This window comes from Malania oleifera, chromosome 7 (genome assembly GCF_029873635.1).
Source record: "Malania oleifera isolate guangnan ecotype guangnan chromosome 7, ASM2987363v1, whole genome shotgun sequence".
Classification (NCBI taxonomy): domain Eukaryota; kingdom Viridiplantae; phylum Streptophyta; class Magnoliopsida; order Santalales; family Ximeniaceae; genus Malania; species Malania oleifera.
This window is the reverse complement of record NC_080423.1, coordinates 54,131,056-54,154,953: the sequence shown is the minus strand read 5'-3', so window position 1 is coordinate 54,154,953 and position 23,898 is coordinate 54,131,056. Positions and strand designations below refer to the sequence as shown.

Sequence of the window (23,898 nt, the reverse complement as noted above, 5' to 3'; positions counted from 1 at the left end):
GACATGCACCCGAACTGGATGAGGGTGAACCGGGTGTTGGTACAAGAAGGCCTTAGCATGTCCCCACTAATGATGTTTTGTGAGAGGAGGGCATACCCTCGTTTATGTCATGTCGTGTCGTGTCGTGTCATTTCATGTCATGTATTAGCCACACACACTAGGCCATGCACTAAGTCATGTCATGCCATGCAGTAGCCACACACACTAGGCCATACAGTAAGCCATGTCAAGCCATGCAGTAGCCATGCGCAATAGACCATGCACTCGGTCATGAAGTAAGCCATGCCATGTAGTAGCCACATATACAATGTCATGCACTAGGTCAAGTCGTGTCATGTCATGCCGCGTTATGTCATGTACTAGCCACACGCACTAGGTCATGCACTAACCATGTCATGTCATGTCATGTCATGCCATGTCATGTCATGTCGTGTTATGTCATACCATGTCATTTTGTATCATCTCAGGCCATGCACTGCCCACACACACTAGGCAATGCACTAACCACACCATGCTGTGTCATGCCATGCCGTGTAATGTCATGTCATGTCACGTCATGTCGTGTCATGCAATGTACTAGCTATACACACTAGGCCATGCACTAATCATGACATGTCGTGTCATTCCATTCCCTATCATGTCATGTCGTGTCATGTCATGTCATGTCATGTCGTGTTATGTCATACCATGTCATGTCACACTGTGTCATTTCGTATCATCTCATGTCATACACTACCCACACACACTAGGCAACGCATTAACCACACCATGCTGTGTCATGCCATGTCGTGTAAAGTCATGCCATGTCATATCATGTCGTCTCATGTAATATACTAGCCACACACACTAGGCCATGCACTAACCATGCCATGTCGGGTCATTCCATTCCCTGTCATGCCATGTCGTGTCATGTCATGTCATGTCACGCCATGCCGTGTCATGTCATGTCGTGTCATGTCATGAACTAGACACACACACACTAGGCTATGCACTAACCATGTCATATCGTGTCATGTCATGCCGTGTTATGTCATGTACTAGCCACACGCGCTAGGTCATGCACTAACCATGTCATGACATGTCATGTCATACCGTGTCATGTTATGTCCTGTCATGTCATATACTAGCCACACACTAGGTTATGCACTAACCATGTCATGTCGTGTCATGTCATACCGTGTCATGTCATATTGTGTCATTTCGTATCATCCCATGTCATGCACTACCCACACACACTAGGCAATGCACTAACCACGCCATGCTGTGTCATGCCATGCCGTGTAATGTCATGCCATGTCATGTCGTGTCGTGCCATGTAATGTACTAGCCACACACACTAGGCCATGCACTAACCATGCCATATCGTGTCATTCCATTCCCTGTCATGTCATGTCATGTCATGTCACACCATGCCATGTCATATCATGTTGTGTCATGTCATACCGTGTCATGTCATGAACTAGACACACACACACTAGGCTATGCACTAACCATGTCATGTCGTATCATGTCATGCGGTGTTATGTCATGTACTAGCCACACGCACTAGGTCATGCACTAACCATGTCATGTCATGTCATGTCATACCGTGTCATGTTATGTCCTATCATGTCATGTACTAGGAACACACACTAGGTTATGCACTAACCATGTCATGTTGTGTCATGTCATGCCTTGTCTTGTCATATTGTGTCATTTCGTATCATCCCATGTCATGCACTACCCACACACACTAGGTAATGCACTAACCACGCCATGCTGTGTCATGCCATGCCGTGTAATGTCATGCCATGTCATGTCATGTCGTGTCATGAAATGTACTAGCCACACACACTAGGCCATGCACTAACCATGCCATGTCGTGTCATTCCATTCCCTGTCATGCCATGTCGTGTCATGTCATATCATGTCACGCCATGCCGTGTCATGTCATGTCGTGTCATGTCATGAACTGGACACACACACACACTAGGCTATGCACTAACCATGTCATGTCCTCTCATATCATGCCATGTTATGTCATGTACTAGCCAGACACACTAGGACATACGTTAACCATGCCATGCCGTGTCATGCCATGCCATGTTATGTCACGCCATGTCATATCATGTACTAGCCACACACACTAGGCCATGCACTAACAATGTTATGCACTAACCATGTCAGGCCACGCCATGTCATGTCATGTCATGTCATGCCATGTCATGTCATGTCATGCCATGTCATTTCATACACTAGTTAAACACACCAGACCATGCACTAACCATGTCATGTCATGCCGTGCCATGTCATGTACTAGCCACACACACTAGGCCATGCACTAACCATGTCATGCTGTGTCATGTCATGTCATGTCATCTCATGTACTAGCCACACACACTAGGCCATGCACTAACCATGCCATGTCGTGTCATGCCATGCCATGTCATGTCATGTATTAGCCATACACACTAGGTCATGCACTAACCATGTAATGTCGTGTCATGTCATGTACTAGCCACACACACTAGGCTATGCACTAACCATGCAATGCCGTGTCAAGCCATGTTGTGTCATGTCAGGTACTGGCCACACACACAAGGCGATGCACTAACCATGTCACGGTATGCCATGTCATGTCATGTGGTGTCATGTCATGCCATGTCATGTAATGTACCAGGCACACACACTAGGCTATGCACTAACCATGCCATGTCATGTCGTGTCATGTCATGTTGTGCCATGTCATGTACTAGTGACACACACTAGGTCATGCACTAACCATGTCATGGTGTGTTATGTCATGTCGTATCATCTCATGTCATGTACTAGCCACACACACTAGGCCAGGAACTAACCATGCCATGTCGTGTCATGTCATGCTGTGTTATGTCATGTTGTGTCATGTCATGTTCTAGCCACATATACTAGGCCATGCACTAACCATGTCATGTTGTGTCATGTCATGTCATGTCATGTCATGTCATGCCGTGTCATGTCAAGTACTAGCCACATACACTAGGCTATGCACTAACCATGTCATGTCATGTACTAGCCATACACCCTAGGCCATGCACTAACCATGCCATGCACAAACAATGTCATGTCGTGTCATGTCACCCAGTGTCATGTCATGCTGTGTCATGTCGTATCTTCTTTTGTCATGTACTAGCTACACACTAGGCCATGCACTAACCATACCATGCCATGTCATGCCATGTCGTGTCAAGTCGTATCATCTTATGTCATGTACTAGCCACACACATTATGCCATGCACTAACCATGCCATGTCGTGTCGTGTCGTGTCGTGTCATGCCATGCTGTGTCATGCCATGTGCCATGTCGTGTCATGCCATACCGTGTCATGTCATATCATCTCATCACATGTCATGTACTAGCCACGCACACTAGGCCATGCTTTAACCATGCCATGTCATGCCGTGTCAAGTCATGTTGTTTCATGTTGTATCATCTTATCTCATGCCTTGTAGTAGCCACACACACAAGGCCATGCACTAACCAGTCCATGTTGTGTCATGTCAAGCCATGTCATGTCATGTCATGTTGTGTCGTGTCATGTACTAGCAACACACACTGGGCCATGCACTAACCATGTCATGTCGTGTCGTGACATGTCATGCCATGTCATGTTATGTACTAGCCACATACACTAAGCCATGCCCAAACCATGTCATGCGGTGTCATGTCATACCGTGTCGTGTCATGCCGTGTCATGTCATACCGTGTCATGTTAGGTACTAGCCACACACACTAGGCCATGCACTAACCATGCCATATCGTGCAATGTCATGCCGTGTCAGGTCTTGTACTAGCCACACACACTAGGCCATGCACTAACCATGTTATGCCGTGTTATGTCATGTACTAGCCACACACACTAGGTCATGCACTAACCATGACATGTCGTGTCATTCCATGCCATGTCATGTCATGTACTAGCCACACACACTAGGCCATGCACTAACCATGTCATGTCATGTACTACTGACACACACTAAGCCATGCACTAACCATGTCATGCAATGTCATGTCGTGTCATGTCGTGTCGTGTCGTGTCATGTCATATCGTATCATCTCATGTTATGTACTAGCCACACACACTAGGCTATGCACTAACCATGTCATGTCATGTCATGTCATGCCGTGTCATGTCATGTACTAGCCACACACACTAGGCCATGCACTAACCATGCCATGTCGTGTCGTGTCATGATGTGTCATGCCATGCCGTGTCATGCCATGCCGTGTCATGCCATGCCGTATCATGTCATATCATCTCATGTCATGTCATGTACTAGCCACACACACTAGGCCATGCACTAACCATGCCATGTCATGCCGTGTCATGTCATTCCGTTTCACATCGTATCCTCTCATCTCATGCCTTGTATTAGCCACAGACACTAGGCCATGCACTAACTATGCCATGCTGTGTCATGTCATGTTAGGCTGTGTCATGTCATGCCGTGTCATGTCATGTACTCATCACACACACTAGGCCATGCACTAACCATGCTATGCACTAACCCTACCATGAACTGACCATGGCATGCACTAACCATGTCGTGCCGTGTCATCTCATGTCATGTCATGCCATGTCATATCGTATCATATCATGTCCTATCCATGCACTAACAATGCCATGTCATGCTGTGTCTTGTCTTGCCGTTTCATGTCGTATCATCTCATCTCATGCCATATACTTGCCACACACACTAGGCCATGCACAAACCATGCCATGTCGTGTCATGTCATGTCTTGCTATGTCATGTCATGTCATGTCGTTTCCTCTGCCAAATAGTACTTTGGTGCGGCCATGAAAGTACCATATTTCTTCCACTCCCCTATGTTTTCTTGGCAAGTGAGACAAGTTTTCGTACAATCAACCACATCATCCCGCGTATGCAGCCAATAATACCTCCCCAGTAGTCCTGTCATTGGAGTCATTCTCCGCGAATACCCTTCAACGAACTTCCTGCAATATCTAGTAAGGCCAAGAAAGGAACGCAACTCCTTCACTATCGTGGGGATCTTTCTTTCTTGAATCATCCTTACATTCTCCATACCCCTTCGGATACGACCTTGTTCAACCACTTGACCAAGGAATTTGTTACTCCGCCGAGCGAAAGAGAAATTCTCCTTCTTCACATCCAGACTGTTTTCCCTCAGCCCATCAAACACCTTTCATAGATGCTCTTCATGTTTCCTCTGAAACAACACCGATGCTCCCAACGATGTTTTGGAAGGGCGAACACATCCCGCTTCCAATTCATCAAGTTGTTTCCCCAACTCTACTATCTCAAGAGTCGCAATCTGACATGGCCCTTGGCCTTTTAGCAGGTGGTTTCAATCCTGATAATAACTCGATCTTATGCTCCATAGTCCGTCGTGAAGGCAAATTGTGAGGCAGCTTATCCGGAAACACCTCCTTGTACTCATCCAACATTGTTTGGATGGTCGTAAGCTCCAGCTCTTGGCCTACTTCTTTGTCTACCACCACTGTGGCTAGACGTGTCTACTCACCCTGACCTAATCCCTCATTGAGTTGTATGGTTGAAAGGGACTTCCCATCGTATCCTTTCGTTGCGACGACTTACACCATGCACAAGTGATCTCCTATCAGGCACAGGGAACCAGCCGAAGGCATCAGCACTGCCCTCGTCCCCCTTAGGAACTCTATTCCTAGAATAACTGGAAAGTCATCCAATGACATCGCTGTGAAATTTGCATGACCTTCCCACTGTCCAAGCTTTATAGCCACTTGTTTGGCTACTCCCAGAGTAGGCTAAGCTACAGAGTTAACTACTTTCATGCGTCCTGTATCCTTCTCTAAGGATAATTTGAGTCTCCATGCTTCCAACTGCGAAAAAAATTATGAGTAGCCCCCGTATCCACCATAGCGCGAGTACTCTTCTCATTTATCCTCAAGTCCATAAACATTAACCCTTTTGCTCATGTAACTTTGGGTGTTTTTTCCTACTTTTCCAATGCACTCACCAGCCACACTTAACCCACCCTTGGGGCATTATCCTCTTTCTCATCATCTTCCACTGCCTGCTCTGCAATGGAAGCCTGTAAAGCATTAAGTGATGCTTTATGAGGGCACTCAAAAACCCTATGAGGCCCACTACACAAGTAGCACGAAATTTTACTCTTCCCCTTTCCATTGGGTGTGTTGAACCCTTGAGACGACAAAGCTTCCTTTGAGGTTGATGATTTAGAGTCGGCTCCCCCACTCTTGGGTTTTCCATTCTTCAAAGACTTTCCATTGTTTCCCTCTTCGCCAAACCATTTGGATGAAGCGGTCTCATCACCAGCGTAGTCCGTCAAGCATTCTGTAGTAGCTTGTGCAGTTGACAAGTCTTGAACCCTTTGCCTATGAAGTTCAGTTCTTGCTCATGGTTTCATCCCCTCTAGAAAATAGAACAACTTGTCCTTCTCCGACATATCCCGAATATCCAACATCAAAGCAAAAAATTGTTTCACATATTCCCTGATCGACCCCGTATGCTTCAGATCTCTCAGTTTTCTCCTTGCATTGTACTCAACATTCTCAGGAAAGAATTGAGCCTTGAGCTCTCTCTTCAAGTCTGCCCAACTATCAATTACATAGATTCCGTTTTCAATTTCTCTGTACTTGGTATGTCACCATAGTTTGGCATCACCAATCAAGTACATGGTCACAGTATCCACCTTTGCCTGTTCCGAGGCCATCCTCACAACGTGAAAGTACAACTCTACATAAAACAAGAAGTGGTCTAACTCCTTGGCATCTCGGGTGCCCCCATACGTCCTAGGTTCTAGCACCTTGGTCTTGCTAACTCCCGGAGTGTTGGAGTTCCCTATAGTATCACATTCATCTTTGCATCCAGATCTGCCATTTGGGCCTGCAAAGTTTCCACAATGTGGTGAAAGTCCTCTGACATTTCACTTGTCAAACTTGCTTGATTCTGCTGTGATCCCATCACTTCATCAACAAGTCCCCTCAGTTGGGCCATCTCGTTGGCCATATTGTTGGTTGTCTCTTCAACTTGTGCTTCCAATGCACTGATTCTTTCAGCATTGTTTGGTCCCATGGTCACCTACCAAAGCTTCCCAAATCCAACAACGAAGGCAATCGAATTCACGTAGCAACTCAACCTTGGGCTCTCACCAAGTGTCACCGACTTGGCTCTGATACCAAATGTCACGGTCCTCCTATTTTCACACCGTTGTGAAGGGCCGTGCAGCGCTAGCTAAAGCACTCTTGCTTAACTAGCCATCCTATCATTTACCAATATTCATCCATGAATTCATTCAAATAGCAGCGGAAATAGTAATCAATTCATGAAAGTCATGGCAAGCAAGCAGTAAACATTGAAGCAAATGTAATTCATTAACAAATCCTTCGTTGACATTGTGTACTTAGCGAGGGAGGCAAGTAGGCTAAGCACGTTGACAATTTCTAGTGAGTTTTACAATGACTGATGAACACTCACCCTCCCCTAAAGAGGTTTTTATGTAATTATCATCCTAGCACTAGGAAACATCAAAGTGACCGAGGAGTCATACTGCCTTATTTGGCTTACAAAGACTCTATTAGAAGAAAATAACCCTACACTAGTATTTACATGATGGAAACCCATCCTAAGCACACGAGATAAGTGTTCACAGGCAAGCATAATGCACTAAACAAGCTTAGCTCGTGACACTGTGTCATGTCATGCCGTGTCATGTCATGTACTAGCCACACACACTAGGCCATGCACTAATCATGTCATGTCATGCTGTGTCTTATCATGTACTAGCCACGCACACCAGGTCAAGTACTAACCATGTCATGTCGTGTCATGTCATGTACAAGCCACACACACTAGGCCATGCATAACCATGTCATGTCATGTCATGTCATGTTGTGTCATGTCATGTACTAGCCACACACACTAGGTCATACACTAACCATGTCATGCCGTGTCATGTCACGCCGTGTCATGTCATGTCGTATCATCTTATGTCATGTACTAGCTACACACACTAGGCTATGCATTAACTATGCCATGCTGGGTCATGTCATGTGTCATGTCATGTGCTAGCCACACACACTAGGCCATGCACTAACCATGCCATGTCGTGTCATGTCGTGTACTAGTCACACACACTAGGCCATGCACTAACCATGTCATGTCGTGTCATGTCATGTCATGTACTAGTCACACACACTAGGCCATACACTAAGCATGCCATGCCATGTCTTGTCATGTCGTGTCATGTCATGTACTAGCCACACACACTAGGCCATGCACTAACCATATCATGCCATGTGATGTCATGTCGTGTCAGGTCATGCCATGTTATGTCGTATCATCTTATGTCATGTACTAGCCACACACACTAGGCCATGCACTAACCATGTCATGTCGTGTCATGTCATGTACTAGCCACGCACACTAGGCCATGCACTAACCATTCCATGTCATGTCATGCCAAGCCGTGTCATGTTATGTAGTGTCATGTCATGTCATGTCATGTCGTATCATCTCATGTCATGTACTAGCCACACACACTATGCCATGCACTAACCATGTCATGTCGTGTCATGTCATGACGTGTCATGCCATGTCATGTTATGTCTTGTCGTGTCATGCCTTTCCATGTCATGCCATGTGCTATGTCGTGTCATGCCATGCCATGTCATGTCATATCATATCATCTCATGTCATGTACTAGCCACACACACTGGGCTATGCACTAACTAGTCATGTCATGCCGTGTCATGTCATGTCATATCCTCTAATCTCATGCCTTGTACTTGCCACACACACTAGGCATGCACTAACCACGTCATGCTGTGTCATGTCATGTCATACCGTGTGATGTCATGCACTAGCCACACATACTAGGCCATTCACTAACCGTGCCATGCATTAACCCTGTCATGCACTAACCATGCCATGTCGTATCATCTTATGTTATGTACATTTACTAACCATGCCATGTCATGCCGTTTCATGTTGTATCATCTCATCTCATGCCATATACTAGCCACACACACTAGGCCATGCACTAACCATGTCATGTCGTGTCATGTCATGTAATGCTGTGTCATGTTATGTACTAGCCACACACACTAGGCCATGCACTAACCATGTCATATCGTGTGATGTCTTGTCATGTCGTATCATCTCATGTCATGTCCATGCACTAACCATGTCATGTCGTGTCATGTAATAGCTATAGGTCATGTCGTGTTATGTCATGTTATGTCTTGTTATATCATGTCATGTTATGTCATGTCATGTAGTAGCTACATGCACTAGGTCATGCACTAACCATGCACTAGGTCATGTCATGTCATGTAGTAGCCACACATAATAGGCCATGCAGTAAGCCATGTCATGCCATGTAGTTACCACACACAATAGACCATGCACTAAGCCATGTCATGCCATGTATTAGGCACACACACTTGGTCATGCACTAGGACATGCCATGTAGTAGCCACACACACTAGGCCATTGTTAAATTTTGATCGCTAGCATGTGCATGGAAAGTAGGCAACGGTATGTAGTATGTATGCACTAGGCCATACGGTGACCATGTTTTTATGTCATGCATTAATCATGAGAATCCAACCTCCGTTTTACAAAATTAGTGCTTTATCCAATGGGCACCTTGGTTAAGTTACTGCACGTCAACGCTGACATGTCAACACATGTCAATGCATGGGCCAACGATGGCAATCTAAATGTTGAAACTGCACATAGCATGTCAACGCATGGCCCAACGATGACAGATATGGATCTCAACAATGCGTAAGGCCACGCGTGGTTTAGTGTCACCCTACACTACGCCCAACGATGACCAATCTGAATGTCGACGCATGCCAACGCATGTCACCGCATGGCCCAAAGATGACAAATTTGAATATCAAGAATGCGTAAGGCCACATATGGTTTAGTGTCACCGTGCACCGTGCACTATGCCTAACGATGACAATCTGAATTTCAACACCGCACACAACATGTCAATGCATATCACCACATGGCCATGTAGGAATGTCAACACTACACACATCAGACAGCGCATCGCCACACATGTACTCTCGATACCATTCTTTTATACTTGGTACACTCGAGCATTATGTGCTCTCATTTAAGTTTCAAACCTCTAGCCATTTTTCTTGAATTAGGGAGGGATGAATCGAAGCGACAGAGGGCTAAATCTTAGTGGATCGTGGCAGCAAGGCCACTCTACCACTTACAATACCTCGTCGCATATTTAAGTCATTTGCAAAGGATTTTACCCACTACTCGATAGAAATTTTACTTCAAGGAAGCCTACATAACTCATTTACCATGAGGTCTTGACCTTCGACATGTGCCTTTGGGGCCTATGAGGCCCCTACTAACAGTCGGCAAATGAGCAATGGGCACACACATCACTTTTAGCCTAGATTCTGACTTAGAGGCGTTCAGTCATAATCCAACGCACGGTAGCTTCGCACCACTAGCTTTTCAACCAAGCGCAATGACCAATTGTGCAAATCAATGGTTCCTCTCATACTAGGTTGAATTACTATTGTAACATTGTCATCAGTAGGGTAAAACTAACCTATCTCACGACGGTCTAAACCCAGCTCATGTTCCTTATTGGTGGGTGAACAATCCAACACTTGGTGAATTCTACTTCACAATGATAGGAAGAGTCGGCATCGAAGGATCAAAAAGCAATGTCACTTTGAACGCGTGGCTGCCACAAGCTAGTTATCCCTATGGTAACTTTTTTGACACCTCTAGCTTTAAATTTCAAAGGTTTAAAGGATCGATAGGCCACGCTTTCACGGTTCGTATTGGTACTGAAAATCAGAATCAAACCAGCTTTTACCCTTTTGTTCCATAAGAGATTTCTATTCTCGTTGATCTCATCTTAGGACACCTACTTTATCATTTAACAGATGTGCCACCCCACCCAAACTCCCCACCTGACAATGTCTTCTGCCAGGATCAGCCCATCGAAACAGGCCTTGGGTCAAAAAAGAGGGGCAATAACCCCACCTCTAATTCATGAAATTGGTAAAATAACGTTAAAAGTAGTGGTATTTCACTTGCACCGTTTTCGGCTCCCACTTATCCTACACCTCTCAAGTCATTTCACAAAGTCAAACTAGAGTCGAGCTCAACAGGGTTTTCTTTCCCCACTGATTCTTCCAAGCCCGTTCCCTTGACTGTGGTTTTGTTGGATAGTAGATAGTGACCGTGGGAATCTCGTTAATCCATTCATGCACGTCACTAATTAGATGAAGAAGCATTTGGCTACCTTAAGAGAGTCATAGTTACTCCCGCCATTTGCCCACGCTTGGTTGAATTTCTTCACTTTGACATTCAGAGCACTAGGTAGAAATCACATTGCATGAGTATTCGCAGGGACCATCGCAATGCTTTGTTTTAATTAAACAGTTGGATTACCCTTGTCCATACCAGTTCTGAGTTGATTGTTCGATGCCTGAGGAAGGCCCCCGAAGGAGCCATTCCCAATTCGTTCCCTAAGCAACATGAGATGACCTGCTCTCACCGTGAGAGCAGCTCGCGTAGTCCATCGACAACTGATGGTTTCGAGACTGGGACCCCCATGCCCAGCCCTCAAAGCCAATCTTTTTCCTGAGGTTACAGATCCATTTTACTGACTTCCCTTGCCTACATTGTTCAATTGACCAGAGGTTGTTCACCATGGAGACCTTATGAGGTTATGAGTATGACCGAGTGTGGATGGCACTCGGTCCTCCGAATTTTTAAGGGCCACCAAGGATGCATCGGACACTGCGCGACGTGTGGTGCTGTTCCAGCCGCTAGACCCTACCTCCGGTTGAGCCATTTCTGGGGTGGGTAGGCTGTTAAACATAAAAGATAACTTTTCCCTAGGCCCATGGCGACATCTCTGAACTTCCTAACACTACCATCAATCGCCATATCCTGGTTAATGAATTTTAACCCGATTCCCTTTCGAAGTCCGTGCACTCAGCGCTATCAAACGGGCTTCCCCTGCTTCTTAGGATCGACTAACCCATGTGCAAGTTCCATTCACATGGAACCTTTCCCCTCTTCGGCCTTTAAAGTTATCATTTGAATATTTTCTACTACCACCAAGATCCGCATCGATGGCAACTCCACCCAGGCTCATGCCCAAGGTTTTGCAACAACCGCCGCGCTCTCCTACTCATCGAGACCTGGCAATTACCTCGATGACCGAGTATAGGTCACATGCTTTAGTGCCATCCATTTTTGGGGCTAGTTGATTCGGCAAGTGAGTTGTTACACACTCCTTAGAGGATTTCGACTTCCATGACCACCGCCCTGCTGTCTTAATCGACCAACACCCTTTGTGGGTTCTAGGTTAGCGTGCAGTTAGGCACCATAACCCGATTTTGGTTCATCCCACATCACAAATTCTGCTTACCAAAAATGGCCCACTTGAAGCTACCGATTGCATAACATGGCTCAACAAAGCAGCCACGTCATCCTACCTATTTAAAGTTTAAGAATAGGTCAAGGGCGTTGTGCCCCCGATGCCTTTAATCATTGGCTTTACCTAATAGAACTAGACAAAGCTCCAGCTATCCTGAGGCAAACTTTGATGGGAACCAGATAATAGAAGGTTCGATTAGTCTTTCTCCCCTATACCCAAGTTAGACAAACGATTTGCATGTTAGTATCGTTGCGGGCCTCCACCAGAGTTTCCTTTGGCTTCGCCTCACTCAGATATAGTTCACCATCTTTCGGGTCCCGACAGGAATGCTCACACTCGAACCCTTCTCAGAAGTTTAAGGACAGTTAGCAGTGCAACCCACAAGGGGATCCCGCCAATTAGCTTCCTTACGCCTTATGAGTTTACTCACTCGTTGACTCACACATATGTCAGACTCCTTAGTTTATGTTTCAAGACGGGTCGAATGAGGAGCCCGCAGGCTGATGCTCGGAGCACGCAAGTGCATAAGCATGCCATAATAGCGCACACTACCCACCACGATCATAGCAACAACATATCCGCAAGCATATCAATAGCTTGGGCTTAGGATGCTGCCACTATCCACATTGGTCCACATCCCGAGTCGATCGGTGGACCAACTTATCACCATTCCACATCCGATCGAGATGCATCACTAGCCCTCATCCGCTTCCCTCTCGACAATTTCAAGCACTCTTTTACTCTCTTTTCAAAGTCCTTTTTCATCTGTCCCTCGTGGTACTTGTTTGCTATCAGTCTCTCGCCAATATTTAGCCTTGGACGGTATTTATCACCCAATTGGGCTGCATTCCCAAACAACCCGACTCGCCGACAGTGCCTCGTAATGCAATAGTGTCCAAGCACGATGGGGCTCTCACCTCTTCGGCATCCCCTTCTAAGAGACTTGGGTCCGGTCCGTCGCTGAGGACGCTTCTACAGACTACAATTCGAACAACATTGTTGTCCGATTCTTAAGCTGGGCTCTTCCCAGGTCACTCACCGTTACTAACGGAATCCTTGTGAGTTTCTTTTGCTCCACTTATTGATATGCTTAAACTCAGCAGGTAGCCCCGCCTAACCTGGGGTCGCGATAAAGTATTTTCTCTCATAGATAAATACTAAAGGGTCGAGTGAGATCCTTACGTCAACGCAACTCAAACGATGGAGCATGACACAATGAAAGGGTCTAACAACCACCAATCGCCATTTTGTGTGTCTTCTATACCTCATATTTTCAACCAATCGCCCACAACTAAGTGCATGGGAGGCCAACATCCACCCACATAATATCCCACCCTCAACAATGTTTTGTGGAAGAGGGTTTAGGATGGCGGATCATGTGACACCTAGGCAGACGTACCCTCAGCCTAATGGCTTCAGGTGCAACTTGCGTTCAAAGACTCGATGATTCACAAGATTCTACAATTCACACCAAGTATTGCATTTTTCTGCGTTCCTCATTGATGCAAAAGCTGAGATATCTGTTGCCGAGAGTCATTATGGTTCAAAAAATAAACACATCCCATTGCACCATAGACGAGGCAACAAGAGAATGTTCTTTCATTTCAATTCCTTGGCGAATGCCGCGCCTGGATTGTTGTGGAACTCATCGAAATGAGCATGCAAACAAACATGATTTCCCATTCAATAAAAAATGGGGAACACTTGCGTTGCAATGGTTAAATCGACAAGAGTGAGGTGAGCATGAAGTAATCACCACTATGTAAATAACATGTTCGCAGGTCATTCTTTGGCAAGTTTTGACAATGATCCTTCCGTAGGTTCACCTACAAAAACCTTATTACGACTTCTCCTTCCTCTAAATGATAAGGTTCAGTGGACTTCTTGTGACGTTGCCGACAGAGAACAGCCCATGTCGCCGCAATCCAAACACTTCACTGGACCATTCAATCAGTAGAAGCGACAGGCGGGGTGTACAAAGGGCAAGGACGTAGTCAACGCGAGCTGATGACTCCCGCTTGCTAGGAATTCCTTGTTAAAGACCAACAATTGCAATGATCTATCCCCATCATAATGAAATTTCAAAGATTACCTGGGCCTGTCGGCCAAAGCTATAGACTCATTGAATACATCAGTGTAGCGCGCGTGCAGCCCAGAACATCTACGGGCATCACAAACCTGTTATTGCCTCAAACCTTCGTGGCCTAATTGGCCATAGTCCATTTAAGAAGTTGGCCATAAAGGGTCACCTCCACATAGCTAGTTAGCAAGCTGAGGTCTTGTTCGTTAACAAAATTAACCAAACAAATCGCTCCACTAACTAAGAAAAACCATGCACCACCACCCATAGAATCAAGAAAGAGCTCTCAGTATGGCCAAGTTAAAAAGAGAAGCTCTCTTCTCTCTCTAAGGAGAGGTGCTTGATCGTGAATGAGAGTGTGGTGTTCTTGCTTGATTCTTGGTGATTGGTGGTATAGTTGTGAGATTTGATTTTGTTTTTGGTGTTTCTCGTTGCTGGATTTGATTTGGTGTTGATTTCAGCCTTTGATTTGGCTAAATTCTTGGCACTGAGTTGTGAGAGAGGTGTCCCGAAAGTTTCCCGCCCATATGGTTTTGAAATGAGTGGGTCAAGCCGCTCGAAGGAAGAAGATGATGTGAATAGGGTTTTGTCCCCTAACAATCTGCAAATGGAAAGAAAGAAGAAGATTGAGGATGCTTTGAGTTTTATCGAGCTTAGAGGTGTGGATAGGGAAATCTGGGCTCGAAGAGAGGAGGAGGAAATTATGGAGGAATACAAAAGACTGCTAAATGAGGCAAAGATGAAGATGCATTAGACAAAAGTAAATCTATCCCCAGAAGGTCTCATGGATCTTATACAGAGACACCTAGAGCTTACTGCATATAGATCTGAAGGTTCGGAGGGGGTTGCTCCCATGGCGGACCTTGGCATGGCTACCCCCATGGTGCTTAATGAAAAGATCATGGAAGCATTGGGGCTTTTGGACAAGGATTCCACCAATACTGCAAAAGACAAGCCTTGTCCTTCCCTGAAAAGAAAAAGCTGTGGGGGTGATGAGGAGGTTTCTGGCCATAAGAACAGCAAACTAGAAGTGAATCAATCTGTTGAAGATGTGATGGAAAAACCAAAAAAGAGAATAATTATGTGAAATAACAAGAAAGTGGCCTGGTCAGAGCTCTTCGCGAATAATAGAAACCCTGAATCTTGTACTCACATCCCTGCCTTCCATTCGTATGGTTAGGGGGCTAGATTGAAGCTCTCAGAGATGTCGAGGCTAAAGGACTCGTACATGAAATGTATGGTAGGGTATTTTGTGGGAAAATTCCCTGGAAAAGCTGCCTTGGCAGCCATTGTCAAGTCTTGGAATGCTAATGTCTCCTGTATTAGGCATGCGTATGATTGGATTGTGTTCATATTCCAAAATGAAGAGGAGATGGACATGGTTTTGCAAAAAGCTCCATTTACCATCCATGGAAAAACCTTGTTCATCAAAAGGATGCCAAAACATTTCCAGTTTGTCCCTTAACATAGGACCATCCATCTTGTGTGGGTTCAACTAAAAAACTTGTCGGTGGAAATGTGGACTCTCCTTGCCCTTGGCAGAATTTTTTCTGAAATTGGCAAACCTATATGTGTTGACAAGTTAACAAAGCTGTAGGCTAGGGTGACCTTTTCTAGGGTTCTAGTGGAGGTTGATGTTGCCAAAGAATTAAAACGATCAGTTAAAATAATTCTTCCTGATGATGAAGAAATTAATCAAGAAGTCATTTATGAAAACCTCCCAAGGTTCTACACTTTCTGCAATTACGTAGGACATACAGTAAACATGAGTGGAATTAGAAAAAGGAGAAGTGGATCTGGAGGTCAGAAGGTTTATAAGGCCAAGGTCTTGAGCTCAAAAAGGTAGCCTGATAATCTAATTGTTGAAGAGAATGTAGAGGTAGTTGCTTCTAATGTTCCCGGGACCTATATTGGTGTTGCCATTGGAAGTCCTATTCCGGCTCCTTTTTCAATTACACCTGGAATGAACAATACAACAGAAGGAAAGGGGAAGGCAGTGGTGGAAAGACCATTGACAACCGAAAATCGAGACATGACTACTATGTCTTGCCTTGTGGATATATGTCCTAGAATAGGGGATACCCAGTTGAATAGGCTGGTTGGTGAGGGAAAAACACTTGAGCTGGTATGAGATGTATAGACAATGTTCTATTTCCTAAAGCTCTCAGTGGGAACTGCTTTGATGTGATTCAGGGGACCAGGCAAGGATATGAGAAACATAGACAAAGATGGCTCTCCCAGCACTCCAGGGGGCATCATTGATGATCAACAGAGAATGGGGGTGGCTAGGGAAAAGGGAACTGGTAATGACAAGAGCTCTTGTAGCTCTCTGGTGATTTCAGGGCAACCAAATGATAACCATATAATGGAGGATGGGCAATAGGGCTTCCAAGAGGTGGTATATGCGTTACAGGTAGCTGGGGTCCCTAAAAAGAATTTCCCCTTGGAAAAATTAAAACAGATCTTGAAAGATCCTAATGAGGGATTCACCACTGTTAAAAACAAGAAAGTATCAAAAAGAGGTGGAGCTACAGGTCAATCTAGAAGAAAGGGGGGTCCCTTCCCCCAGTTTATGCAATGAAGGTCTCCTCATGGAACATCAGGGGTTTTGTTGACCTTATTGGTCATGCCCGGTTTTGATTATGACAAATATTCATTGTATTTAATGAGTGTTTGAGTTTTTGTGGAAGAATCAAGAATGATAAGATCAAGATGTGCACAAAGCAAGAGAAGCTTGAAGACCAAATCATATTCCAAATTGTAATATCTCTAAGTGAAATTGGTCTGTAATAGTAATTAGGGCATTTGGTTTGTAATAAGGTCACACACATCATATGCATGATTTATTTTGTAAGCTCAAACCGAACCATGAATGAGAAAGGACCGTAGAAAGACCTTGGGGTGCACCTTGTCGACCGACATCAGACTTTTTCAGTGTTTCCAAATTAGACCCCCAAGTGACCTTAGGACACACACATATTCACATACATTTGTTAGGCACTTGAATAGGACTTGTTTGGTTCAATACGGGACCGAAATGCACACTTGGTGCACTTTCGGTTGACCGAACAAAACAGTTCATTCTTGGCCTGGTCGACCGAACCATCCCTGGGTCAACGGTTTGACCAAGGCCCGGTCGACCGAACCACCTGGGAGCCAACATTTTGACCTCCCGGTCGACCGACCACTTTTTGTACTCCAACTACCTGGTCGACCAAAGGGTCTTGGGAGAATTCCCAGCGGTCTGGTCGACCAAGCCCTTCAGTTCAAAAAGGCCCGGTCGACCGAACCTCGGGAATTTGGAAAATCGCCTTGCCTCGGTCGACCGACCACTCAGTTCAAAATACCCCTGGTCGACCGAGCCATTTGAGTCCTGGTCGACCGAACCATTTCTGGTCGACCGGACCTCTCGGGTTGCCCTGATTTTTTTACCGCAATTAAATGTTTTAAACAGGGTTAAAATATTTGAAAGGTCATTAAACCTTCCTAATTATTCCCAATAGGTCCCCAACGGTTATATTTCAAGGGTTGTCTATAAATACCCCCTCATTTGGGATAATTAGCATGGGATTAAAAATATTGATTAAGAGAAATTCTCCAAAAAATCCCAAATCCTATAATACTCATATCCAATCCCCATTCACTCATGCTTACCTTCTTCGATTTCTTAAATCCTCTGTAAGTCGATTGAGTGTTTTTATTTAGTAGGTTTGCTCTCCCATTCATATTTGATTGATTTATTTTCATTGAGAGCTAAACCTAAGTATTCTTAGGAGACTTTATTAATAAGTCTATCCTAAGAAGACTTTGATAGATCTTCTAAGATTTGCACCTTCATTGCAACATCTTAAGAAGATTGTATTTGTATTTTGGTTGCAAAAACATTTTCAAATATCTACTGTGTTTTTATCTTGAAAATATTTGATGAGATATTTGCTTGTGTGATAAAATCTTTGTTGCAATATTCGTTAACTCATATATTCCTTGCTGAATACAAAAATTGAATATCCTTTGGCAAACCAAACTTATACGTTGCTAGAGCTTCATATACATATATGTATTGAGAAAACTTGTTGATTGAAATATATGAAGTTTGGATAATATCTTTGTTTGAGCACTTAGATTGAATATCCTGTGATACAAAGATCATTTAGGTTTGCACTCTCACGCACTCATTACAACGATAGTAAATCTATTTGAGAGTTGACATCTTAGACCACATTGAGCTTACAAATTATTTCATATTTGTGGTGTATATTATTGCGCGAATTTGGGTACACATCTGCTTTACTTGAAAGCACAATCATTGTAACATTTGATTGTTATACACTTTGGTTGTATTTCCAGGCACAAGCCTGAAGAGGGAGACTAGCCCTGGAATAGTCCCAGATTGGCTTAGACCCGGTTAGGAAAGTTAGGTGCGTTGTCCTGTTAAGGCGTGTAGGTTGAGGTCAGCCTCGCAAATTGACCTGGTTAAGATTGAGGTCAGCCCTGTGTTAATTTGACCTGGTTGTAAATGGTGCCGCTCCACCCTCAAGTGAGCTATTAGTGGAATCCTCAAGCTTGCGAGCTTGAGGCGGGGACGTAGGCACAGTTGGCCGAACCCCGATAACATATCGTGTGTTTGCTTATATTTCTGCACTTTATATTTACTGCACGTGTATGTTATGGGTGAATGATGCGTATGACTTAATTTTCACAGTATATTTATCTACGCGTTTGGAAATTGCATAGACTGATCCTAGGTTGTGTACATACCGTTGTTGCATAGATCAACCTAGGTGAAAAAGTTTTTAAAATTCCAATTCACCCCCCCCCCCCTCTTGGGAATACACCAATTCTAACAGGTTTAAACAAATCACTGAAGCAAAATGGGATCTCAAATCTCATTAGAAAGAATAAGTTAGATGTGTTTGGAATTTTGGAAACAAAAATATCCTTAGACAAGCTAAAATCAATGATGTAGAGGAAATTCACTACATGGGAACAACTCAATAATTTTGAACTTCATAATGCAGGGAGAATACTGATCTTATGGAACCCTTAGAAATTCCTTATGTAGACCCACCATTTAAGTGCTCAGGCTATTCACTGTACTGCTAAATGCTTGGTCACGTCGAATGTGTACCTTATTAGCTTTATCTATGGATTCAACACCCTGGTTGCTAGAAGATCCCTATGGCTGGACCTTGTGCAGACTGGCTACTCTACTCCTCTACCATGGTTACTACTTGGTGATTTCAACTGTATATTAAATCCTGATGAAAAAAGGAATGGAGCCCCAGTGTCTGTGTATGAAACAAAAGATATGAATGATTGCTTTAATGAAGCTTGGCTCACTGATCTGAACTCTTCAGGGTGCCTTCTTACATGGTCTAATGGGAATGTCTGGTGCAAATTAGATAGAGTGGTGGTTAATCAGAGATGGCTTGGGACTGATTGGATTGCCCAAGCAACATTCCAATTTCCAAGTATCCTCTCTGATAACTCAGTGTGCATAGTAACCCTTTTTTCTACTCAGGTCCTGGGTAGAACTCCATTTAAATATTTCAACATGTAGTCAACGCATAAGGATTTCAAGAAAATTTTAAATGAGGTTTGGCAAAATGAATATGTGGGAAAGCTTCAATTCTGTTTCTACAGAAAACTACAGGCTTTGAAAAAACCACTGAGAATGCTATACTCCACCAACTTCTCCCATATTTCCTCTAGAGTTAAGATAGCTAGCTTGGAGGTGATGGGAATTCAAAAATTGCTACATGACAACCCTTCTTACCCTAATCTATAGATGGGACTGAAAACTAATAAATTGAATGCTCTAAGGCTTGAGGAAGCAAACAGGCTTTTTCTTACTCAATTGGCCAAATGTAAGTATCGTAAATATTGTAACAGGGGGTCCTCCTTCTTTCATGGTTTGCTATGAAGAAACAGATCCAGGAACCATATAGCTTCCATTACACTACAGAATGGTGAAATACCATATTCATATGACCAAGTAGCTCAAAAGTTTGTTGGTTATTACAAACAGTTACTGGGTACAGGTGGTTCCTGCTCTATAGTGGATCCCCAAATCAATGCTCGAGGCCTTGTGGTAAGTGAGGAGAAGAGAAGTATTATGATGGCACCATTATTAGATGAGGAAATTAAAAGTGCACTGTTTAGGATTGGAGATAATAAAGCCCCTGGTCCTGATGGGTTCTCAGCTGGATTTTTTAAAAATGCTTGGAATATCATTGGCAAGGACTTTATCTTGAATGTGAAGGAATTTTTCAGAAGTGGGAGGCTATTGAAACAGCTAAACCATACTGTCATTGCCTTAATCCCTAAGTCTAGCCATGCCTCCTCAGTAAATGATTACAAACCAATAGCATGTTGTAATGTCCTCTACAAAGTAATTTCCAAGATAATAGTAGAAAGAATCAAGCCAGTCTTGGGAGATTTAATTAATCCTCCATAAGCAGTTTTCATTAAGAAAAGGAGCATGGTTGAAAATATTTACATGGTGCAGGAATTAGTTAGGGGGTATGCAAGAAAGAGAGTATCTCCTAGATGTTTATTGAAAATTGACCTAAAGAAGGCATACGACTCTGTGACTTGGCCATTCCTCAAGGAGATGTTCATCTACTTACAGTTCCTAGCTGGTATGGTGGACTGGATTATGGAGTGTGTCACAACTACCTCCTTCTCCATCTCCCTAAATGGAAGTCTATATGGATTCTTCAAGGGCGGTAAAGGTCTGAGGCAGGGTGACCCCCTATCTCCTCTGCTTTTCATTATTTGTGTGGAATGCCTCTCCAAACTATTGAAATATGTGGAGAATAAGGTTGATTTCAATTTTCACCCCAAGTGTGAAGTTCTTAGACTTTCACACCTGGTATTTGCTGATGACTTAATGATGTTCTCAAGGGGTGATATCCCATCTGTGAGATACTTAATGAACTGCTTGAATAGCTTCTCTAGATGCTTAGGGCTGGTAGTAAATATTCTGAAATCTAAACTTTATCAAGCTGGTATAAGACCTAAGGAGTTGGGGAGTATCATCAATCTTTCTGGTATGATGTTGGGTGCTTTTCCCTTCAGATATCTAGGCATTCCCCTACTCTCCTATAGATTAAATGCTTCCCATTATTCCCCATTGATCAACCGAATTGCAGGACTGTTTAAAGATTGGCTGAGCCATACCTTGTCCTATGCACGCAAGTTAGAAATCATAAACTCAGTAATCTAGGGGGTCGAATGCTTTTGTCTAGCCATCTTTCCCATCCCCCTTAATGTATTGAATTAGATCATCAAGTTATGCAGGGTTTTTCTGTGGGGGGGGGGGGGGGCAGGGGAAAGCCTTTGGTGGCCTAGGGAGAAAAATCTGTCTTCCTAAATCTGAGGGAGGGCTAGGTGTATTTGACCTAAAGACATGGAACTCTGCCCTTCTTACTAAAGCCTTGTGGAATATCCATTCTAAGAAGGATGTAGTTTGGTCCAAATGGATTCATCACATCTACTTATCTAATTCAAATATTTGGGAGGTCTCAGCTGTGAAAAATGACTCTCCCTTATTCAAAAAACTGGTAAGTATCAAAGACTAGATTGTGGCAAAATGTGGAGTTGTGGCTGTTGTTGAAATGCTAAAGGGGTGGGAGAATAGAGGACAACTCAGTTATGAATTTTGGAGAACTAAGGGCCATAAAATACCGTGGACAAGGGAAGTCTGGTACAGTGGTATTCTTCCAAAACACTCAGTCTACTTATGGATGGGCTTGAAAGGGAAACTCCCTACTTATGACAGGGTAGTTGCTGAAGGAATTGATCCGGATTGTACATTCCGCAAAGCAGAGGCAGAAACTTTGGAGCATTTATTCTTCAAATGTACATTTATTGCTAAAGTATGGAACATTATTAGAAACTGGTTGGGAATTAGAAGATCCATGACTACAATTAGAGCTGCAACAAAATGGCTTCATAAAGAAGCTAAAGGGAATGGTATCCATGTAGCAGGGAAGAAGATTGGGTTTGCTGCTTGTGTATACTAGTTATGGAATTTCTGGAATATAAGCAGGTTTGATAACCTTTCTATTTCCCCCTGCGATCTAATCCATGTGATTCATAGACATGTATATGGGGCTATTTATGACAATGTATACTTTCTACATGTAACTGAATTTTGTAAGTTCCTTATGATATGCCATATGGACTTTATTTTGAGCTATTTGAATGTATGTTGAATTTGACCATGTTGGCCCCTGGGAATGCCTAGGTTTGACGTAATGTAGGATTACACGAGGCTCCTTTTGTGTATGGATGGGACTTTATTTGGCCTAAGAATGCCTAGAGTACTTGTAAATACTTACTTTGATCAAATATAATTTTACCCTTTGATAAAAAAAAAAAAAAAAAGAGCTCTCAGTCTGTCAATCCTTACTATATCTGGACCTGGTAAGTTTCCCCATGTTGAGTCAAATCAAGCCGCAGGCTCCACTCCTGGTGGTGCTCTTCCGTCAATTTCTTTCAGTTTCAACATTGCGACCATACTCCCCCCGAAACCAAAAAACTTTGATTTCTCAAAAGGTGCTAGCGGAGTCCTATAAGCAACATCCACTGATCCCTGGTCGGCATCATTTATGGTTGAGACTAGGACGGTATCTGATCGTCTTCGAGCCACCAACTTTCATTCTTGATTAATGAAAACATTCTTGGCAAATGCTTTCGCAGTTGTTCGTCTTTCATAAATTTAAGAATTTCACCTCTAACTATGAAATACGAATGCCCCCGACTGTCCCTGTTAATCATTACTCTAATCCCGAAGTCCAACAGAATAGGACCGAAATCCTATGATTTTATCCCATGCTAATGTATCCAAAGCATAGGCTTGCTTTGAGCACTCTAATTTCTTCAAAGTAACAACATTAGAGGCACGACTCGGCCAATTAAGGCCAAGAGCACATCGTCGATAGAAAGGACTGGATAACCGGTGCACACCAAAAGGCGGACCGGTTAACCCAACCCAAGGTCCAACTACGAGCTTTTTAACAACAACAACTTAAATATACGCTATTGGATATGGAATTACCGCAGCTGCTGGCACCAGACTTGCCCTCCAATGGATCCTCGTTAAAGGATTTAGATTGTACTCATTCCAATTACCGAACTCATAGAGCCCGGTATTGTTATTTATTGTCATTACCCCCCCCCCCCATGTCAGGATTGGGTAATTTGCGCACCTGCTGCCTTCTTTGGATGTGGTAGCCGTTTCTTAAGCTCCCTCTCCGATCCGTTACCTGTCACCACCATGGTAGGCCACTATTTTACCATCAAAAGTAGCTAGGGCAGATATTTGAATGATGTGTCTCCGACACCAAGGCCGTGTGATCCGTCGAGTTAT

The 23,898-nt window shown here is 43.8% G+C and overlaps 2 non-coding genes across 2 annotated transcripts; both read right to left on the bottom strand.

Annotated features, from left to right (window-relative positions):
• Positions 1–10,175: 10,175 nt before the first annotated feature.
• LOC131161201 (28S ribosomal RNA) lies at positions 10,176–13,569 on the bottom strand. Its single transcript, XR_009138356.1, has one exon. It is a non-coding gene; the product is annotated as a 28S ribosomal RNA (ribosomal RNA).
• Positions 13,570–13,821: 252 nt separating this feature from the next.
• LOC131161208 (5.8S ribosomal RNA) lies at positions 13,822–13,977 on the bottom strand. Its single transcript, XR_009138362.1, has one exon. It is a non-coding gene; the product is annotated as a 5.8S ribosomal RNA (ribosomal RNA).
• Between the last annotated feature and the right edge of the window lie 9,921 nt (positions 13,978–23,898).